This window comes from Homarus americanus, unplaced genomic scaffold (genome assembly GCF_018991925.1).
Source record: "Homarus americanus isolate GMGI-L3 unplaced genomic scaffold, GMGI_Hamer_2.0 scaffold36970, whole genome shotgun sequence".
Taxonomy (NCBI): Eukaryota; Metazoa; Arthropoda; class Malacostraca; order Decapoda; family Nephropidae; genus Homarus; species Homarus americanus.
In genome coordinates, this window is record NW_024740094.1 from 2,851,960 (window position 1) to 2,870,205 (window position 18,246).

At 41.5% G+C, this 18,246-nt stretch overlaps 1 protein-coding gene across 2 annotated transcripts in view; it reads left to right on the top strand.

The window, feature by feature from the left end:
• The first annotated feature begins 5,013 nt into the window (after positions 1-5,013).
• The window catches only part of LOC121875150, a 79,248-nt gene continuing 66,015 nt past the window's right edge, over positions 5,014-18,246 (top strand). Inside the window, exons 1-2 of one of the 2 annotated variants that reach the window (XM_042379574.1) lie at positions 5,014-5,070; positions 6,820-7,308. The gene's annotated coding sequence lies outside the window, so the exon portion shown is untranslated. The remainder of the gene's footprint in view (positions 5,071-6,819; positions 7,309-18,246) is intronic. The other variant, XM_042379575.1, reaches the window with a different exon arrangement.

An 18,246-nucleotide genomic window follows, 5' to 3' on the forward strand; every position in this document is an offset into this window, starting at 1 on the left:
GGGAGTGAAGGAAGGACTTAGTATGCTGTGTAGGAGTGAGGGAAGGACTTGGCATGCTACAGGGGAGTGAAGGAAGGACTTAGTATGCTGTGTAAGAGTGAGGGAAGGACTTGGCATGCTACAGGGGAGTGAAGGAAGGACTTAGTATGCTGTGTAAGAGTGAGGGAAGGACTTGGCATGTGTTAGGAACCGTCTTTATTTGGTAACTTAAGTGACATGACTACTATATTTTCTATATATTATTGTAAATATTCTTTTATTATTTCATAACTTGATCCGTGTTTTATCTCATTGTTTTATGCACTCTTACATTAGTTGATAAAGTATGATGTTATATTTAGGATGATATGAATAATTGTAAGTACACATGTTGGGAATGCTGGGCATAACGACGTTCTTTTGTTTTGATGTTGCCACCTTGGGACGTGGAAGACTTGACAAATGACAGGCTCAGGCTTTCCACACTCAGCTGTCACTTGGAGCAGACACTCCGGGTTTTTACCTTCCACTGCCTTCTCTCTTGTATCTGAGGTGCGGTGGGGGTTCTTCGGGTGGTCCTATGGACGTGGAGGCCTTGGTTGTTGCTGTGTATGCGGTAAGACTGATATTTTCGTATATTTTCTTGGAATGGCATTTACCCCAGTTCATACATGTATTGCCCCTAAGTATTCTTGGATAGCAGTGTTTGTATTACACAGTGCTATTTCATTTTGGTGTTCTTGTGCATAAGACATTTAAATATGGAAGATAAGGAATAACCATATTTATTTTTTGTTAAGCTTTGTTCCAATAACACTGGACCGTCTTTCACTAATTATTTTATCTTATATCAATAACTTTGAGTGACCTATGTCTAAAAATATATATGGTTGTTCAATGTATTGTTTCCACGGCAGCTTTTTGCGTTTGTGTTCGGTAACTGTCCCAGTGTTGGAATTTTGGTTGTTTGTGGTGTGAAACTTTTAATTACTAAGTGACATTCCAGTGCTTTGAAGTCCATAAGTAAATAAGCGGGAAGTGTTCATAACAGCATGTTACATATGCGTGAGGGTACGACTTGGCATGTTATGTAGGAGTGAGGGAAGGACTTGTCATGTTATATAAAAGTGAAGGAAGGACTTGTCATGTTACATAGGAGTGAAGGAAGGACTTGTCATGTTACATAGGAGTGAAGGAAGGACTTGTCATGTTATATAAAAGTGAGGGAAGGACTTGTCATGTTGCATAGGAGTGAGGGAAGGAATTGTCATGTTGCATAGAAGTGAGGAAAGGACTTGTCATGTTACATAGAAGTGAAGGAAGGACTTGTCATGTTACATAGGAGTGAGGGAAGGACTTGGCATCTTACGTAGGAGTGAGGGAAGGACTTGACATGTTACTTAGGAATGATGGAAGGACTTGTTGTCATGGTCACAATAGCACGGCTAGTATGTTCTACACTGAATTATTCATATCCTCCAACATCCAGAAAACATGTGTGAAACTAAAGAGTTACCCCTAGAGAGAGACGTTTTCCCTAGCCAGAGGTTCCATCCATTTTATCTTAAACATCTTGAAATGTCTCTTCCAAAGTAAATTTAACTTTAAGAGATAACCTGTATCAGTAGCCTTAGTCAGATATACATACACTGATTTAAGGCCTTCTAGGTGTGGTGAGTTTGTTGAAAGCGTCATATTAAGTGAATTTAACTTATTTGTGCTTTGTTTGTATATGCAAGTTATCCAGTAACGTAATTTTAAGTCTGTAGTAAAGTGCTAGGTGCCATCAGCTTACAAGATGTATTTTATGACATACGTGTCAACTCATTTTGTCCTGACTCTCAAGTTCCTACTCCTCTGTGTTACAGGTGACTGAATAAGCCATGGGTGGTCGTTATATGCCAGGACGACATCCAGCATCAGTATGGAGATGGATGAAGGCTGTTAAGATCTGATAGCGCCGTGTAAGATGCTGGTGTGGTGAGCTGAAGATCTTACGAACAGCCAGCCGCCGTTCAGAGGAGGTGGCCAGAACGTGTTGGTTGTCCACGTGTTGATATCTCGTGTGTGAAGTAAGTAAGACCATCTCATAAGCATTGTTATGAGTCCACATCGATAAGTAATTACTTATTGGGTGTGTTATTCATCCGATTGACCAAGTATGTAATATACTCAGTTGTAAGGGTTGTCATGTTACGTAGGAGTGAAGGAAGGACTTGGCATGTTACAGAGAAGTGAGGGAAGGACTTGTCATGTTACGTAGGAGTGAAGGAAGGACTTGGCATGTTACATAGGAGTGAAGGAAGGACTTGGCATGTTACGGAGGAGTGAAGGAAGGACTTGGCATATTATATAGGAGTGAGGGAAGGACTTGGTGAGCTGTGTAGGAGTGGTCAAAAGTTCACAGTGAGGCTTCGTGACGTGAATGAGGCCTCGACTCCTTCATACTGAACCGTCAACCATCCGAATCCCAGCTTAATAAACACCATTACTGAACCACTAACGATAAAATAACAACCCTAATTAATGATTAATAACTGGTTAACTTAAGTTTATTTATTTAATTAGTTTAAACTACTGAATTGAAATTGATTTACTACTCGTGGACTGATTCGGTGTTTCGTACCATTGTTGTGGTCCTGGTAATGACGTCATCAGTGAGCGGGGTTAATAAAAGAGGTGTTTGAACTGTTAATTGGTTGTTGTGCTTGTTTATAATTTATATTTATATGACAGTAGACAAGAATGATAATACAAATATTAAATACTTGGTTTATGATTATTCTTGTAAAGTATGAAGTTATGGACACACACACACACACATCACTTGCCATTTCAAACTTCCTTACAAAAATGGAGACAGTGTTACCACATCCATCATCACTCTCCCTTCCCAAAGTCACAAGTTTACCAAGACTTACACTCATCAACAGTGAGGTGGCAACACTGTACTAAGAATGCCCCATATATGGATACTGCCCACACACTCCTCAGTGCCCCCACATCCTAATATCACCCATCTAGTTTAACTCCTTAACGGCTATTATCGTATAAAGGGGGTTTATATATTATAGTGGCAGGGTCGTGTATATATGAGAGTGATATAGGAGTGTGAACCTTAGTGACGAGAGGCAGAATGACCGCGGGTTATATATTATTATGACCCCTCTGGCATATATGGTGTCTGGCCCCTCATACCACCAAGGAGTGTTAGAAGGTTCACTAATCATAGATGGAGTTTACTGGAAGTCTTGGAGGTTGTTAAAATGTATCACACCTCTTCAATAACAACTAAGGTCTTTTAAACACGTAATTCAAGTTAATTATTAGTTACCACTAATTCCAATAAGTTCGTATGTTAATTTACACCCAATATACACCAATAACAAGTAACGTATAAATGCATGTAAAAGATATCTAAAACGTAAACAACATTAACAACAAAATAACACTGAGACCTTACCTGAACTAGATACTGTGTAAAGATCGTAAGTTAAAGGAACGTAATAACACTGAGACCTTACCTGAACTAGATACTGTGTAAAGATCGTAAGTTAAAGGAACGTAATAACACTGAGACCTTAAACTAGACTGTGTAAAGATCGTAAGTTAAAGGAACCACTGAGACCTTACCTGAACTAGATACTGTGTAAAGATCGTAAGTTAAAGGAACGTAATAACACTGAGACCTTACCTGAACTAGATACTGTGTAAAGATCGTAAGTTAAAGGAACGTAATAACACTGAGACCTTACCTGAACTAGATACTGTGTAAAGATCGTAAGTTAAAGGAACGTAATAACACTGAGACCTTACCTGAACTAGATACTGTGTAAAGATCGTAAGTTAAAGGAACGTAATTTATGAATCTTTGTGAAAATAGAAGACTAATATACTCTTAAAATCTTACGAATCCTCAAGGTGATAATTCCAGATTCCTTCCAAAAATCGTAAGTTAGATTTTCCTTGTAACGGGATGACTTAAGATAAAAACAAACTTATTAATAAACGAATAAACATTAATGCTATCACCCTAAGATTTACATTAAGTAAATACGTTCAATCAAGCGAAATAAACATAAGGTAATCTTTGAGAGACTCGGCCTGGTTTGTTACACCTGGAACTAGTTTTTCTGTGCGGTGACTCTGATGACTGAGGGTACAAAAAAGTATCGCAATATTTACTAATAGGGGAAGACGTGTGAATATATTAAGTTAGGTTGGCAGAAGCTGAGGAAGAACTATCTATCTATGTCTTCTTTTGCTTCTAGTGCGTCAATGTCTGCGTCTGTATCTACTGTCGCATCTTCGTTAGTTTAACTGAAGGGGACGAATGTCTTATAATGTTATGATTTACGTTTTCTATGTTGCCTGAACCTTCTTATTATAGGGGTGTCTTAAGTGTTCCGGACGACACACAGACAGGTAGAGAGAGAGATGCATAAAATCAGTAAAAAAACAGAAAATAAACACATAGTCAGGATTCGCACAGGACAAATTCTTCCCTCACTGAGAAACACATCTAACTGGTCTCCTCACGTGACAATACACCAAGATGGCGTCAAAACTGTATCAAGACTCTAGGTGAGGTAGGTCTTTTTTTAACTCCGCCCCCCTCCTCCTCCGCCTCTTCTCCAGTTAAGAGTGAAAATTTCAGATACAAATCTTTAAAAATTCTTTCTCTTTCACTCTCTTTGTTGTGAACGAAAATCAGTGAGAAAATGGATGGACTCAACCGAAATATTTCAAACGTAAGTCAGTTCAGAGATGATGGAGGCCTTTACAGACATCATATTGAACGATAGTTAAAGAAAAACATTGAAAGTTTGTATAAAATGACCGAAAATCAGAGAGAAACCGTCGAGAATCACCTGAAAATGCTGTGAACGAAAGCCAGAGGGTAGGTTAGTGAGATGTCTATAGCGAGGAATTGTCCGTAAGTCAGTGGGAAATGTGTGGTGGTGTGAGTGTGTGTGCGTGGGCGAGGGAGGAAGGCAGGAGCGAGGAGGAGGAGGAGACTGACTGTTGGTGGTGCAGCCTCAGTGTCCACTCCTCCCTGTGTCTGTGAACGTCTGTCCCGCTCCCTCCCAGGTGAACTAGCTCACTCACTCATTCCTCCCCTCACTCACTCACTCATTCCTTCCCTCACTCACTCACTCATTCCTTCCCTCACTCACTCACTCATTCCTTCCCTCACTCACTCACTCTCTCCCTCCTTCCCTCACTCACACCCACCGTAGTGTTAGTAAACAAGACAACGTTCGTGAATGAAGTTTTCCCCCAAAAATGTGTGAATTCGAAAACGCTTGAAAAAAAAGTATTATATGTAATGTGAATTTTTAACCTATTATCAGACTTTAATTAGAAACAATGATTGAAAACACGAGAAATAAGAGAGAAAATAAGGAAAATCATCAGTAGAAAAGACTGAAGGAGTTTGTTGTGATAATTAAACTTTGTGGCTGGAATTCCGAAGATTTTTAAAAGAGTTTTGTGTAATAATTAGACTTTTACGAAACTGTATGATAATCAGACTATAATTAGACTTCCTGTACGAACAATACCTAAATTACGACAAATTAAAAAATAAGTGAAAAAGACTAAATAATTTCGCTGTGAAAAAATAATTATTTAGTTTGCGTCATCATTGTTATTATTTCAATCAGACTTTACGTGTCGTATTTTGAGTCGAAATAAAACAACAGTGAGTTTAATTTGATATTTTAAGCAATAGTGAATTCGAAAACAAAAACAAATTACAATACAAATAAACCAAACAAGTGAACAAATACACAAAAAAAACGAATTCATGGAAGATGTCAACATTTTTCTTGATACAAACAAAAAAATATCGTCTCCCCAAATTTACTTCTTTGGTAATATTTTTCTTTCACGTGTCAGGGCATAGACCAGGTGAGTAGATTAATGGCCAATTTAACCCGTGTTAGCTTGATAATACTGTGGCCTATCAGACTTGTGGCCCATCAGTCGTGTGGCCCATCACTCGTGTGGCCATATATGCAGCTTATTAATGGCCACCTATTAAACACAAACGTCATGACTGATTGAACATAACACCCGGAGGTTTACAGCTGATGGAACACACACACACACACACACACACACATGCCCTAACACACACACACACACACCCTAACACACACCCTAACACACACACACCCTAACACACACACACACACACACACACCCTAACACACACCCTAACACACACACACCCTAACACACACACACACACACACCGTAAAAAACTAATGAAAGCTCCTGTAATTCTCCTTAACACAGTGTCTCCAGGCGTTCAGGTACAAGGCTCACTATCTCTCGCTGTGTTGAAATCTCTCACATGTGTTCCCTCGCTCAGGTGTGTGGCTGTGGTGATCAATTACCTGGCGAGATATAGGTAGGGAGAACTTCTCTCTTTAAGAGGGAGATAGAGACACAGAGAACATACATACATACATCTCTAAGAGGGTAATTCTCTGTTTGAGTCAGCATATGACCTACCTTGACCTATGATTGTGCTGGGTGCTAGGAGAGGTAGAAGGGGGTACGGTAGGAGTCTTCCTCCCCCCCACTTCCCTTCCTATCCTGATGAAAGTACCTAGGAAGGCCTGGTGACCTTCCCTACAACCCAACATCATCCTCCTCTTCCCCCTTCCTCCTCCTCCTCTTCCCCCTCTCTGTCACTCTCTTCTTCTATCTCTCCGCCCCTCTCTCCTATTCTTCGTAAGTGTTTTATGTTGACTCAGTTAGGCTACGTTATGTCTCATTCCCCAAAACAACCCAATAACCTTCTTATTTCCGGGTTTTGGAACAACGAAGGTTTTTTTTACTGTTATACAAACCAGTCATAACAACTATAAAAACCGCTTGACAATGAAGAAACATAATCCACGCTGCCAGGGTTACGGCCACCAGCGACAAGTTATCAGCCACGGAACTGTAACTCACTCATGAAACGAAAATAACACGAAATAACAACACGAAAATAACAAGAAACAGATGATAACGCAAAAGAACAGATGATAACGCAAAAGAACAAAAAATAACACGAAACACTACCAAAAAATAAATCCCCCAATAAAACAAAATAAATCAAGTGGAAAATACCAAACGTGAAATAACAAAATAACGAAGAATAACATTAGATGAAATAAGAAAAATAACAATAAGAATAATGATAATGACGTGTGTTGTGAAGATACGTGACTGTCTCTCTGGTCAGGTGTTGGCAGACTGACCCTGTGTGAGTGTGTTTGAGGAGACGGGAAGAGGCACAGCTTAACACATCTTTTACGACGCGGAGCAAAGGTAAGGTATACAGTGGTAGTTCAGGGCGTTTAGGTCATTGTCTGTTTGTGTCTGTCTCTTTGTTTCTGTCATTTTTTCTGTATATCTGTCTATCTGTCTTCTCTCCCTTCTCTGTCACTTTCTTTCCGTCTTTCTCTCGTTCTTTCTGTGTGTTTCTGTCTCTTCCTCTCTCTCTTTCCTTCCCTCTGTAGTTCTGTTTATTCCTTCTTCTCACTTCCCCGCTCCCCCCCCCCTCTCTCTCTCTCTGAACGCAAACAACCACTGGAACATTCATACTTGCTGCATGAAACGAAACATTCACCCCAGAATAAATTAACATAGATGTAATACAAACACAAATCTCACTTCCTGTTTTGTCTTACACTAAAGAACAAACAAATCACCTGTACATCTTTTGTTTATATTTGAGGTGATGACGTCATATGTTGTGGTTCGGAGTCTCAGGGATCCCAAATATAAAAAAAAAATCTCACCATAATAACACACGGCTAACAGATTTAATCCTATATACGAGACGAAATTCAGAGAGACCAAAAAAAAATTATCGATATCAGATCATACTTTAATTAGACAAGATCAGTCGTCATTATTTACGAGGATGGAATTACTGCACGTACATATATCTTCAAGAATCCGGATCTACATAAATTCGCCCACGTCACCTCAGAGCTCAGCATCCATGAACACCTGAGGACTTACACCACCTTCTTACTCACAAATCACAGGAGTGTTGAGATCAGGGCCACACCTTAGCTTACGTCTCACAAACATTAAGTCACTATTACGTGTCGAAGGCGAAGGCGTACCGTCCACCTCCGGTCACTAGTACACACACACACGATGATCTGTTTACTACGGAACCAAACATTTATTTCCTGTGATAATCATATAATTTTTTTTTTGGTATATATAGTTTATGTATTAAGTTCCTTCGACAATATACATTTATTTTAGCATTTTGTGCCCAGTAGGTCTAAGTACATGTTTACATTCAACGTTTTCTCTTTTGTTTTTGTTTTACGAATTTTTAATATAAACAACTTTTGACACTGCTTGACCCATATATATCGGGAAATACACTATTAACATCTCCATAATTTATATATATATATATATATATATATATATATATATATATATATATTAGTAATTGTTTTAGTTTTAAAGTTTATTTAGTACTCATATTTCTACTCCCTAAATGATCAGTGATAACTCGTTTATAATGTTCGTCCGTCCAAATGGTCAACGAATTTCTTTTTTCCGCTATAATTCTTCTTAGACACAACAGACTGATTTTATTCTTGGTGAGAAAATAAATCAAACTGGATTCTTGCTGGAGAAGTTGGTGGTGTTGGCGAGCCAGAGATTAATATCAAGTTATGGTCATTTTTCCTTCTGCTGGGAGAGGTGTGAGAGAAGCACCATTTTCCCTGACCTTCATTATGTGGGATTCTCTTCATTATTGTCTTCCTGGCCTGACTATTGTTAATTTTGGTAATGGTGGTATTTTTTTTATTTCCCTTTTAATTTATCTTGAATAAATTCCATATTATCTCTGATTTTATGGATTTTGTGGTTTTGTTATAAACAAACACACACACACACACACACACATACCCTCGACCTTGAGAGCTCCCACTAGTCAACATATTTCAGTGACCACATCAGCAATTCCTCACCCACCACCCCGCCTCTCTTAACACTATTGATGACGGCAGCTGAGAGAGAGAGAGAGAGAGAGAGAGAGAGTGAGAGAGAGTCAGTCACCCTCATAGCTTCCCAGCACACGCATCGTGATCTTCCCCAGAGAAAAATGTGGCGTGTGTGTGTGTGTGTGTGTGTGTGCTTTGTCCTGGCCTGCCCTCACACCTCTGCGCTGCTTCATACTCTACCATACACACACACACACACGCACACACACACACACACACACACACACAGAATCTTCCACGTCACCTCACCTGACAATTACAGAATGCAGAAAAATCTCAATTAAAGTTGGCTAAATGACAGGAAACCTTAATTACAGGTATATAAATAACAATAAGTCTTAATCACAGGTGTATAATATGAGAGGAAATCTTAGTTATTTAATAGTTAGGTAGCAGTGCATCTTAATTATATACAGTATGTATAAGTAAGGGAGCGACCATGAGTGACGGTGAGGGACGGTGAGTGACGGTGAGGGACAGGCAGGGTGACGTAGATAGGAGGCGGTGAGCGTAAAGGAGTGGATAGCATTGCGACGAGTAAATTTTTATCTTTAAGGATAGATAGGAAGTAAGTCCATATACTGCTGATGGATGATACTCGCTGGATTATATATAAAACAAAAGGATAATCCATTAATCCAACACACAGTGACACAGACTAACACACACACACGTCGTCATAAACCCATCATTCCTTGTACACTACTACACTCCTGACGCTGATTTACATTGTTTCTGTCCGTGGGATGGTATCGACAGGAGGGAGAAAGTTGTGTCACCCAAAAGTGGCGTTCCTCAAGGCTCATTGGGTGTTCTCCTGTTTGTTTTGTCGTCTTGAGAGAGAGAGAGAGAGAGAGAGAGAGAGAGAGAGAATATTGCATTTGGACCTAACTGCTTGGCATGAATCATACTATATTCTCAAGGATACATTGTCTAAATTGGCCAAGTCTAAATTTAGGAAGCCCAAAAGGAGTCCACACCAAGTCCAGAGTCTAGTCAGTATCTAAAGTATGATTCAAATCCAAAGTCTAAATTAAGTGTAAAATCCTTATGTTAATTTTCCGGGTTTAGAATTTAGTCACTGTTAAGTCCGGGTTATGTCCAGAGTACAGATTGAGTACAAAGTCTAAAGTGAGTTAAAACCAAGTTATAAGTCCAAGTTATCCACACAGATCCACGTTTAACCGAAGACTTTATCCACTTAATCCATCCATTGCTTATGTTGTCAATAATATTAGGCGATCTACAGTAGCCTAGAGCTATTGTGGGGGTGTGGGAGAGTGGTGGTGTGGGAGAGTACAGTATGAGTGTGTGTGTGTGTGTTGGAGTGGGAGAGTGTGGTACTGTGGGAAGGTGGATGTGTGTGTGAGAGGGTATGCATGTGGGTGTGTGGGGGTGTGGGAGAGCATGAATGTGGGAGCTTGTGGGAGTATGGGAAGGTGTGTGTGGGGGGGGGGATGTGTGCGTATGTGGGTGTGGAGCAGGTAAGGTATGTGGGATAATGTGGGGCACGTTTGGGAGAGTGTTAGGCACGTGGGGCATGTGGAGGTGTGGGGCGTGTGTGGGAAGCGATGGGCGTGTGGGAGGAAGGTGGATGAGTGCTGGCAGGCAGGGATGCATACCTCCCTGGGCTATACTGCTCCTGGTTCTAGTGGATTGAAGGACGTGTCGTTTCTCACCTCACAGGAGAACAACACAACACAACACACACACACACACACACACACACACACACAACACACACACACACAAGCACACACACACACACACACACAACACACACACACAACACACACACACACACACACACACACACACACACACACACACCCCATTTGATCAACAGCAATACAAAAATTCACAGGTTCGATTTTTGCCCTGAATAGTAAAATTGATTAATAACTAGATTTTGAATCATTTTAGCAGCACCAAGTTAACGTAAATATCTATAATTTTCAATGTTAATTTTATTCCCTTATACGATGTTAAGTTAAATGTTAGTTAGGGTAATTTGATGATATATTTACTAACGAGGGATTTTTTATCTTACGCACCTCTGAGAATTTGCAGCCAGGAGGGCATCGGTACCTTTCTTAATATAGTCTACCTGTATGGTGATTACAGGTGTGAGGTGGCAGGTGTATGGAAGATAGTACTCTCAGGTATGTGGAGACAGGTGTATGGAGGATAGAACTCTCAGGTGTGTGGAGACAGGTGTGTGAAGGATGGTACTATCAGGTGTGTGGAGACAGGTGTGTGTGGAGACAGGTGTGTAGAGACAGTGCCGAAGTTGGTGCTGGCTGGGCGATGGACGCTGATTCATTGAGGCAAGAGAACGTTAGTAAAGATGCCGTGTTGTTTCGTTCACCTGTTCCATAATGAACTGCAGGTGTAACTACTGTTGTCTCTCTCCCCATAACTCTCTCCCTCACAACTGTTCCTCCCACACCACAACCCTCCCACACCACAACACTCCCACACCACAACCCTCCCACACCACAACCCTCCACACCCACAACAGTCCTACACCACAACCCTCCCACACACAACCCTCCACACACCTAGCCCTCCCACACCACAACCCTCCCACACCACAACACTCCCACACCACAACCCTCCCACACCACAACCCTCCCTCCCCTCCACCTCTCTCACCACAACCCTCTCTCCCACCCCTCGTCTCTGAGCCAATAACCTTTCAAGTCTCCTTAACTATAGACACGACAAGTGATACTATAACTTAGACATTTAATTCTAGTAACACACGTACAGTTGTTAATGTTCTGAAAGCTTTGAAAAACTTAAAGAACATTCTGAGACATTGCACTGACTCTCTACTGTCCGTTGGCTGGCTGGCTGGCTGGTGGCAAGAATGTTGTAAGTCACTTTAGGGGTGAAGGTTGAACACGCAGGATAATTGTAAGGATTAACAGTCTTAAAGTAGGTGCAGGGTCTGTTGTTTTGTGACCGACTGGAAGATGGAGTTCAGGAGGAGGAGGAAGAAGAGGAGGAGTGGGAGGAGGAGGAGGAGGAGGAAGAGGAGGCCAATATTATTTCCTGACTCCTTGTTCTCTGTTGAAGTTGAAGTTCCTCTCTCGTTCTTTTTGTAAGTCTCTGGCTGGTGTTGTCGAAGCCATCAGGACTCAACCCTTTACCAACCACCGGAATTCCCCCACAGTAAAATCGACCGCATTGACCAGGGTAAAAGGTGTTAAACCGTTTCAGTACCTCGTTAATATAGTTGTTATAGCACAGAGCTGAAGGTTAAAGGCCAAATTACGTAAGGGTCAATGTTCCCGGGGTTAATGGTGGTCAAGGTTTAATGGAGGTCAGTTTATTGGGTGATTATTATAGGGACATGTTCATACCGTGTCTCTGGAAGGTTAGTGTAAATAAGAGAGTTCCTTGGTGGTAATGACAGAACCCGGATATTCTCTCTCTAAACACAAGCCTGGAGGCAAACTTCACTCGAATACAAGGAGAGGGAGAGAAGAAAGGAAGACAAGTGTGGAAGAGATAAAAAGAGGAAGAGGAGAAGGAGAAGAAAGGAAACGTGAGAGAAGACTGGTGTAAAATAAATAAAATGAGAAAGAGAAGCAGAAGGGAAGAAGAAAGAAAACGCAAAAGAGGAGACAAAAACAGGAAGAGAAGGAGAGTGAAGAAACAGGAGAGGGACAAGAACTATAACACAGAGAGTACCGACCTGGTTCACCGCCTCCAGCCGAACCACATCCTTACCGGACGCCTATTTCAGCGCACACCCACCCACTGGTACACACAGACACACCAATACACACATACGGTGCACACAAATACGATCTGGTGCACACAGACGGTGGACAGAGACCGAAACACACAAATATGGGTTGGTGGAGGGCGTGGTGCTGGCTTAAGTGTCCGCGTGGAGCTAAACTTCCAAGGTCAACGGGGTTACGTGTGCGTCCAGCGGGCGTCGCTCTCTCGTCTCCCTCTCTCCCTCTCACTCTCCACCTCTCTCTCCCCCTCCCCCCTCCCTCTCCCTCTTCCCTCTCCCTCTCTTCTCCTCCCTCTACCTCTCCCTCTCTCCCAACACCCCATATGCAACGTATTTCACCTAAAAGACGTTTCCTTTCACAAGATTCACTCACTCTACGAACAAGAGAGAGGACGATGGTGAAAAGGTCTCGTTATCAATCTCTCGCGTCTACGAATTATCTATAAAAACACTTCCTTCCACCTAACTCATTCCACCTATAAAAACATTTCCTTTCTTTTTCACAAATTTCTTTTATTCCACCTAAAAAACGAGGAACATTTGCTTTCTCCACGTTCATCTTAATCCACTTCTAACACTATATCCAATACCATATCCACATATCCAACCTAATCCACTCTAAATGGATATATCTGCTTCTATATCCAAAACGATAGAATTAATCCCCATCTGTTGTGGCTACACCTCAATTAATCTACGTAAAATACAATTAATTTAGGTATAGCGAGGCATGAATCACACAGGTGAGAACAGGTATAGTGGAGGCAGGCGTAGTGTGTGTGTGTGTGTGTGTGTGCGCGTTGTGTACCGTCTATGAATATCTTTGTGCATCTGTGTATGTTTGTGTGTATCTGCGTATATGTGCGTTATATATGTATACCAGATCAATACACTACCCACACACTCACCTTCTCTAAACAAACCTTGGTGTGAGGTTAGGACAAGACACAACACATATATCCAATTAAAATCCAAGAACGTTTTCCCTTTCTGATATATTTTCGAGGGTTAGACCAGGAAGTCCTTACGTCACACCTTCATGTACGAATGCTGGTGGTTTGTTTCCTAGACTATAATCCTATTGGAGACATTAATGCAAATATATACTGTCCGCTTTATCGTTTCAATCGGAATAATGGCTGTGGGTGACCGATGAAATATGAATGTAGACGAAATGATCTGATACGAGGAAAAGTCTGTGAATTTTACTTAGACGGTCAGTTGTGGTGTGGTGGTGAGTGTGTGGTAGGTGTGTTGTGGTAGTGGTGCAGTGGTGGTGTGTTGTGGTGTGGTGGTGGTGTAGTGGGAGTGGTGCGGCGGTGGTGAGTGTGTGGTAGGTGTGTTGTGGTATGGGAGTGGTGCGGTGGTGGTGAGTGTGTGGTAGGTGTGTTGTGGTATGGGAGTGGTGGTGTGTTGTGTGGTGTGGTGTGGGAGTGTCTGTAGTTCACCCTCAAGTGTGTGTCTCACCCTCAAGTGTGTGTCTCACCCTCAAGTGCGTGTTTCACCCTAGCTAGGACGTGTGGTGTTGTCAGGAAGGCAGAGGATCACGGGACAGGATGTGGTCGTCTACAGGTGGCAGACCTTATTGCCACCACTCACTTGTTGGCAGAGTTGTTCATGTGTTGTCAGCATTCTTGTGTTGGTACAGTTAGATCTATGTGTTGAACTAGGCCTATTTGTTGTCAGTATAGTTGTGTTGACAGAACTAGGTGTTGGAAGTACGGCTGTAGCACGGTTGCCTCTCACCACAGCGTCGAAGGTTCAGATCCCCGGGACAGATGTGAGAGGGCGTGTGACCCGACCAAACATGGCAGGTTTTCTCCCGGTGATCTAGTTTCCTGCTGAACTAACAGAGGCTAATGAAGGAGGGGGCGAAGGAGGTGCTGGAGGAGGTGATGTTGAAGGAAGTGCTGGAGGAGGTGATGAAATAGGTGTTGGAGGAGGTATTGAATTGAAGGAGAGGGTGTTGGAGAAAGAGAAGGTGTTGGAAGAGGAGGAGGTGATGACGGTGGTGTTGAAGGAGGTGAGAAAACAAAGAACAGACTAACTGCTTGAACACACACACACACACACACACACACACACACACACACACACCTAAACGGATTAACTTTTTACGCTCATTCAAACAACAAAACTTCCTTCCAAAAATATGAGTCCACTTAACCTGACACATAATATTCAATCTGTCAGGTTTTATTACAGGAGTGACCTAATTGTAGCGCCATATTGAGAGGTTGGGTGTTAACCGTCGCTAGGAACGGGTTTTATGCGTATGTAAATTGCATAGGAACACATAATAATGAAACGACTACAAGTTACTTTACGGAAGCAATGGTGAGGTGGGAGACAACGACGGCGCCAGGGACAAAGAGAGGGTGTGCCTGACTATAACATTCTCTCAGAGCTGTGTGTTGTGACTTAAATTGCTGTCAGAAGCACTGCCTGAGGCCCCGAAGGCTTATGATTTGAAGGTATACTCAATCAAACCAGCCTGCCCTAATGTAGTATAGTTTGGCGTTTAGATTTTTTTATCGTATTCGTTTTCTTTTACTTCCATATGTGGACATTTTCTTTTAATATTTATGGGTAACTAGTACAAAAAGTAGCCCCTGTAATACCAGTCGCAGTTAGTGTAGTTCCATAATTCCATCACAATTTTTATATGTAGGATGGACTTATTAGCTATATATTATACTATACATGTGATATAATTACTAAAAAGTGAGTTTAGTTGATATAACACTGAAATAAACTTCCCAATGCGACATAATATGCAGTAGAAGAAGCTAGTGTTTGTGTGATCTTACATTTGTCTATTTTTTATAGGTTTTTGGCTTTTTTTTACCACTAAATAATTGTGAAAAGACTTATTATAAAAGTCATAGGGTGAAACGAGGAAAATTCGATTACAAATATAACTTTTGCAGCAGGTTAGGTTAGGTTAGGGTAGGTTAATCTTCATGTGATCCGGATGAGCTTTATGAGGCGATTATCCAACTTTTATGGCCAAATATAATAAGTAGATTTACATATGCATTCGGTTAACAAGTAGTGATTATTCTTTATTGATGTGTATGTGTGTGTGTGTATGTGTGTGTGTGTGTGTGTGTGTGTGTGTGTGTGTGTGTGTGGTGGATGACCAGGATGGCGGCAGGAAGGAGGGGAGGGGTCGAGGGAGGTGAGGGAGGGAGGTGAGGGAGGGAGGTGAGGGAGTGGCATACATGAAGGATAAACATCTAACGTGGTATTTCCTCTCGACGTAATCTGAAGAAGAAGAAAAAGAAGAAAAAAAGAAGAAAAAAGAAGAAAAAGAAGAAGAAGAAGAAGAAGAAGAAGAAGAAGAAGGCCCATTATGAACCCCTGACTGGACCTTAAATATCATCTAAGGGACAATTGAGGTAACCAAGGTGACATGGTGTTGAGTATCGAGCCTTGAGACACACTGTAAACACTCACTTGACCTATACATGCTCTAGAGGCCGTGCTTGAGAGAGAGAGAGAGAGAGAGAGAGAGAGAGAGAGAGAGAGATATAGAGAGAGAGAGAGACTGGACCGTGTTACGTCACAAGATAGCCGAAAGTTTGTTTATGATGAGTCGCCTTGCTGCTACACGTCACCTCTCATACATCCGTCCTACACCAACGAAATATATTATCTAACTTATTTATTATCATTTTATTCACTTAATATTCACTCTCTCATACACACCATAAGAATTTTTTCCTATGATTTATTAAATATACGTAAATGATGCATCGACTAAGCTCCACCCACTTCTGGCGTCCTTAGCAACCGTAGTAATTCATGAACGTTGATTGGTTGACGGTTGCTAAGAATGCTAATATGGGCGGAGCTGTGAGTGTGTGTGTGTGTGAGAGAGAGAGAGAGAGAGAGAGAGAGAGAGAGAGAGAGAGAGAGAGAGAGAGTGTGTGTGTGTGAGTGTGTGTGTGGTTCAAGGTAATCTAGGTGTGTTAACCTTGAGTGTGATGTTGGACAGGTTTTGGCTTGACTCTGACCTCCTCCCCCTACCTAGTGTCGTACCCTGGAGGCCACACTGACTCACACATCTGTACTCACACACCTGTACTCACACACCTGTACTACCACACCTGTACTCACACACCTGTACTCACACACAGGTAAACGGAACAACACCAGGACCCGGATTTAGAGATTCTTAGGTGAAATTTTTCTTCACGTCTAAAGAGGTGAAATGTGAAGCTTTTTGGTTTAGCGTCTTCCTTCCTTCCTTCCTTCCTTCCTTCCTTCCTTCCTTCCTTCCTCCTTCCTTCCTTCCCTTCCTTCCTTCCTTCCTCTTCCTTCCTCTTCCTTCCTTCCTTCCTTCCTTCCTTCCTTCCTTCCTTCCTTCCTTCCTTCCTTCCTTCCTTCCTTCCTTCCTTCCTTCCTTCCTTCCTTCCTTCCTTCCTTCCTTCCTTTCCTCCTTCCTTCCTTCCCTTCCTTCCTTCCTTCCTTCCTTCCTTCCTTCCTTCCTTCCTTCCTTCCCCTTCCTTCCTTCCTCCTTCCTTCCTTCCTTCCCTTTCCCTTTCCTTCCTTCCTTCCTTCCTTCCTTCCTTCCTTCCTTCCTTCCTTCCTTATTAAGCATGTATTATAACAAGCAGTGTAGCCATCATTAAATAAAGTTAGTAGGTTAAGTTAAGGGTAAAATCTGAGGGAATTAACGCTACAGTTTATAACTTAACCTAACCATAAGTAAATATTACCAAACTCAAGGGTATTTAAGTTAGTGTTAGCTTAGGTTAATTAATTGTATTTAACATAACCTAACCTAACCTAACCAAAAGTCTACCTGGTACAACACCTTTGCACTTGAGGAATAGGAAGTATGTAATCAGTATTGAAATTTACTTGGAACAGACAGACAGACAGACAGACAGACAGACAGACAGACAGACGGACAGACAGAAAACTTGACTGAGTAGGTAAAACACATCCCATACATAATAAAAGGTTAAACAAAAAAAAAAAGCTCCTCGACCATAAAGAAATAAAAAATCTAAGTTTTTATTCCGGGAACCAAGCAAATCACCTTTATATTGAACCGAAGTCGTAGCCAAGGCAAGAGGATTGAAAATGTTGAATATCTAGGGTGAGAAAGTCAGCCAAGGACACGAACGCGGCCCCCTCCCTCCTCCCTCTCTCCCTTACCCCTCCTCTCCCTCACCCCTTCACCTCCCCCCATCCCCTCCCTCACCTCTCCTCCCTCACCCCCAAACTGTATTATTATTAATTTTTTCCCACAACTTTTAACAGCCTTCAATACTGACGATATTAAGCGTATTTTTTTCCCTTCTCTTCAGGTCTTGTTATTGACGAAATAACTTGTATCAATTTAAGTTACTATTATTTGATGGTGATTTAATGATGGTGATAATATTTCTTTTATTTCATTACGAAATTTATGGTTAATAACTCCGTGTGACGTATACACACACACACACACACACACAC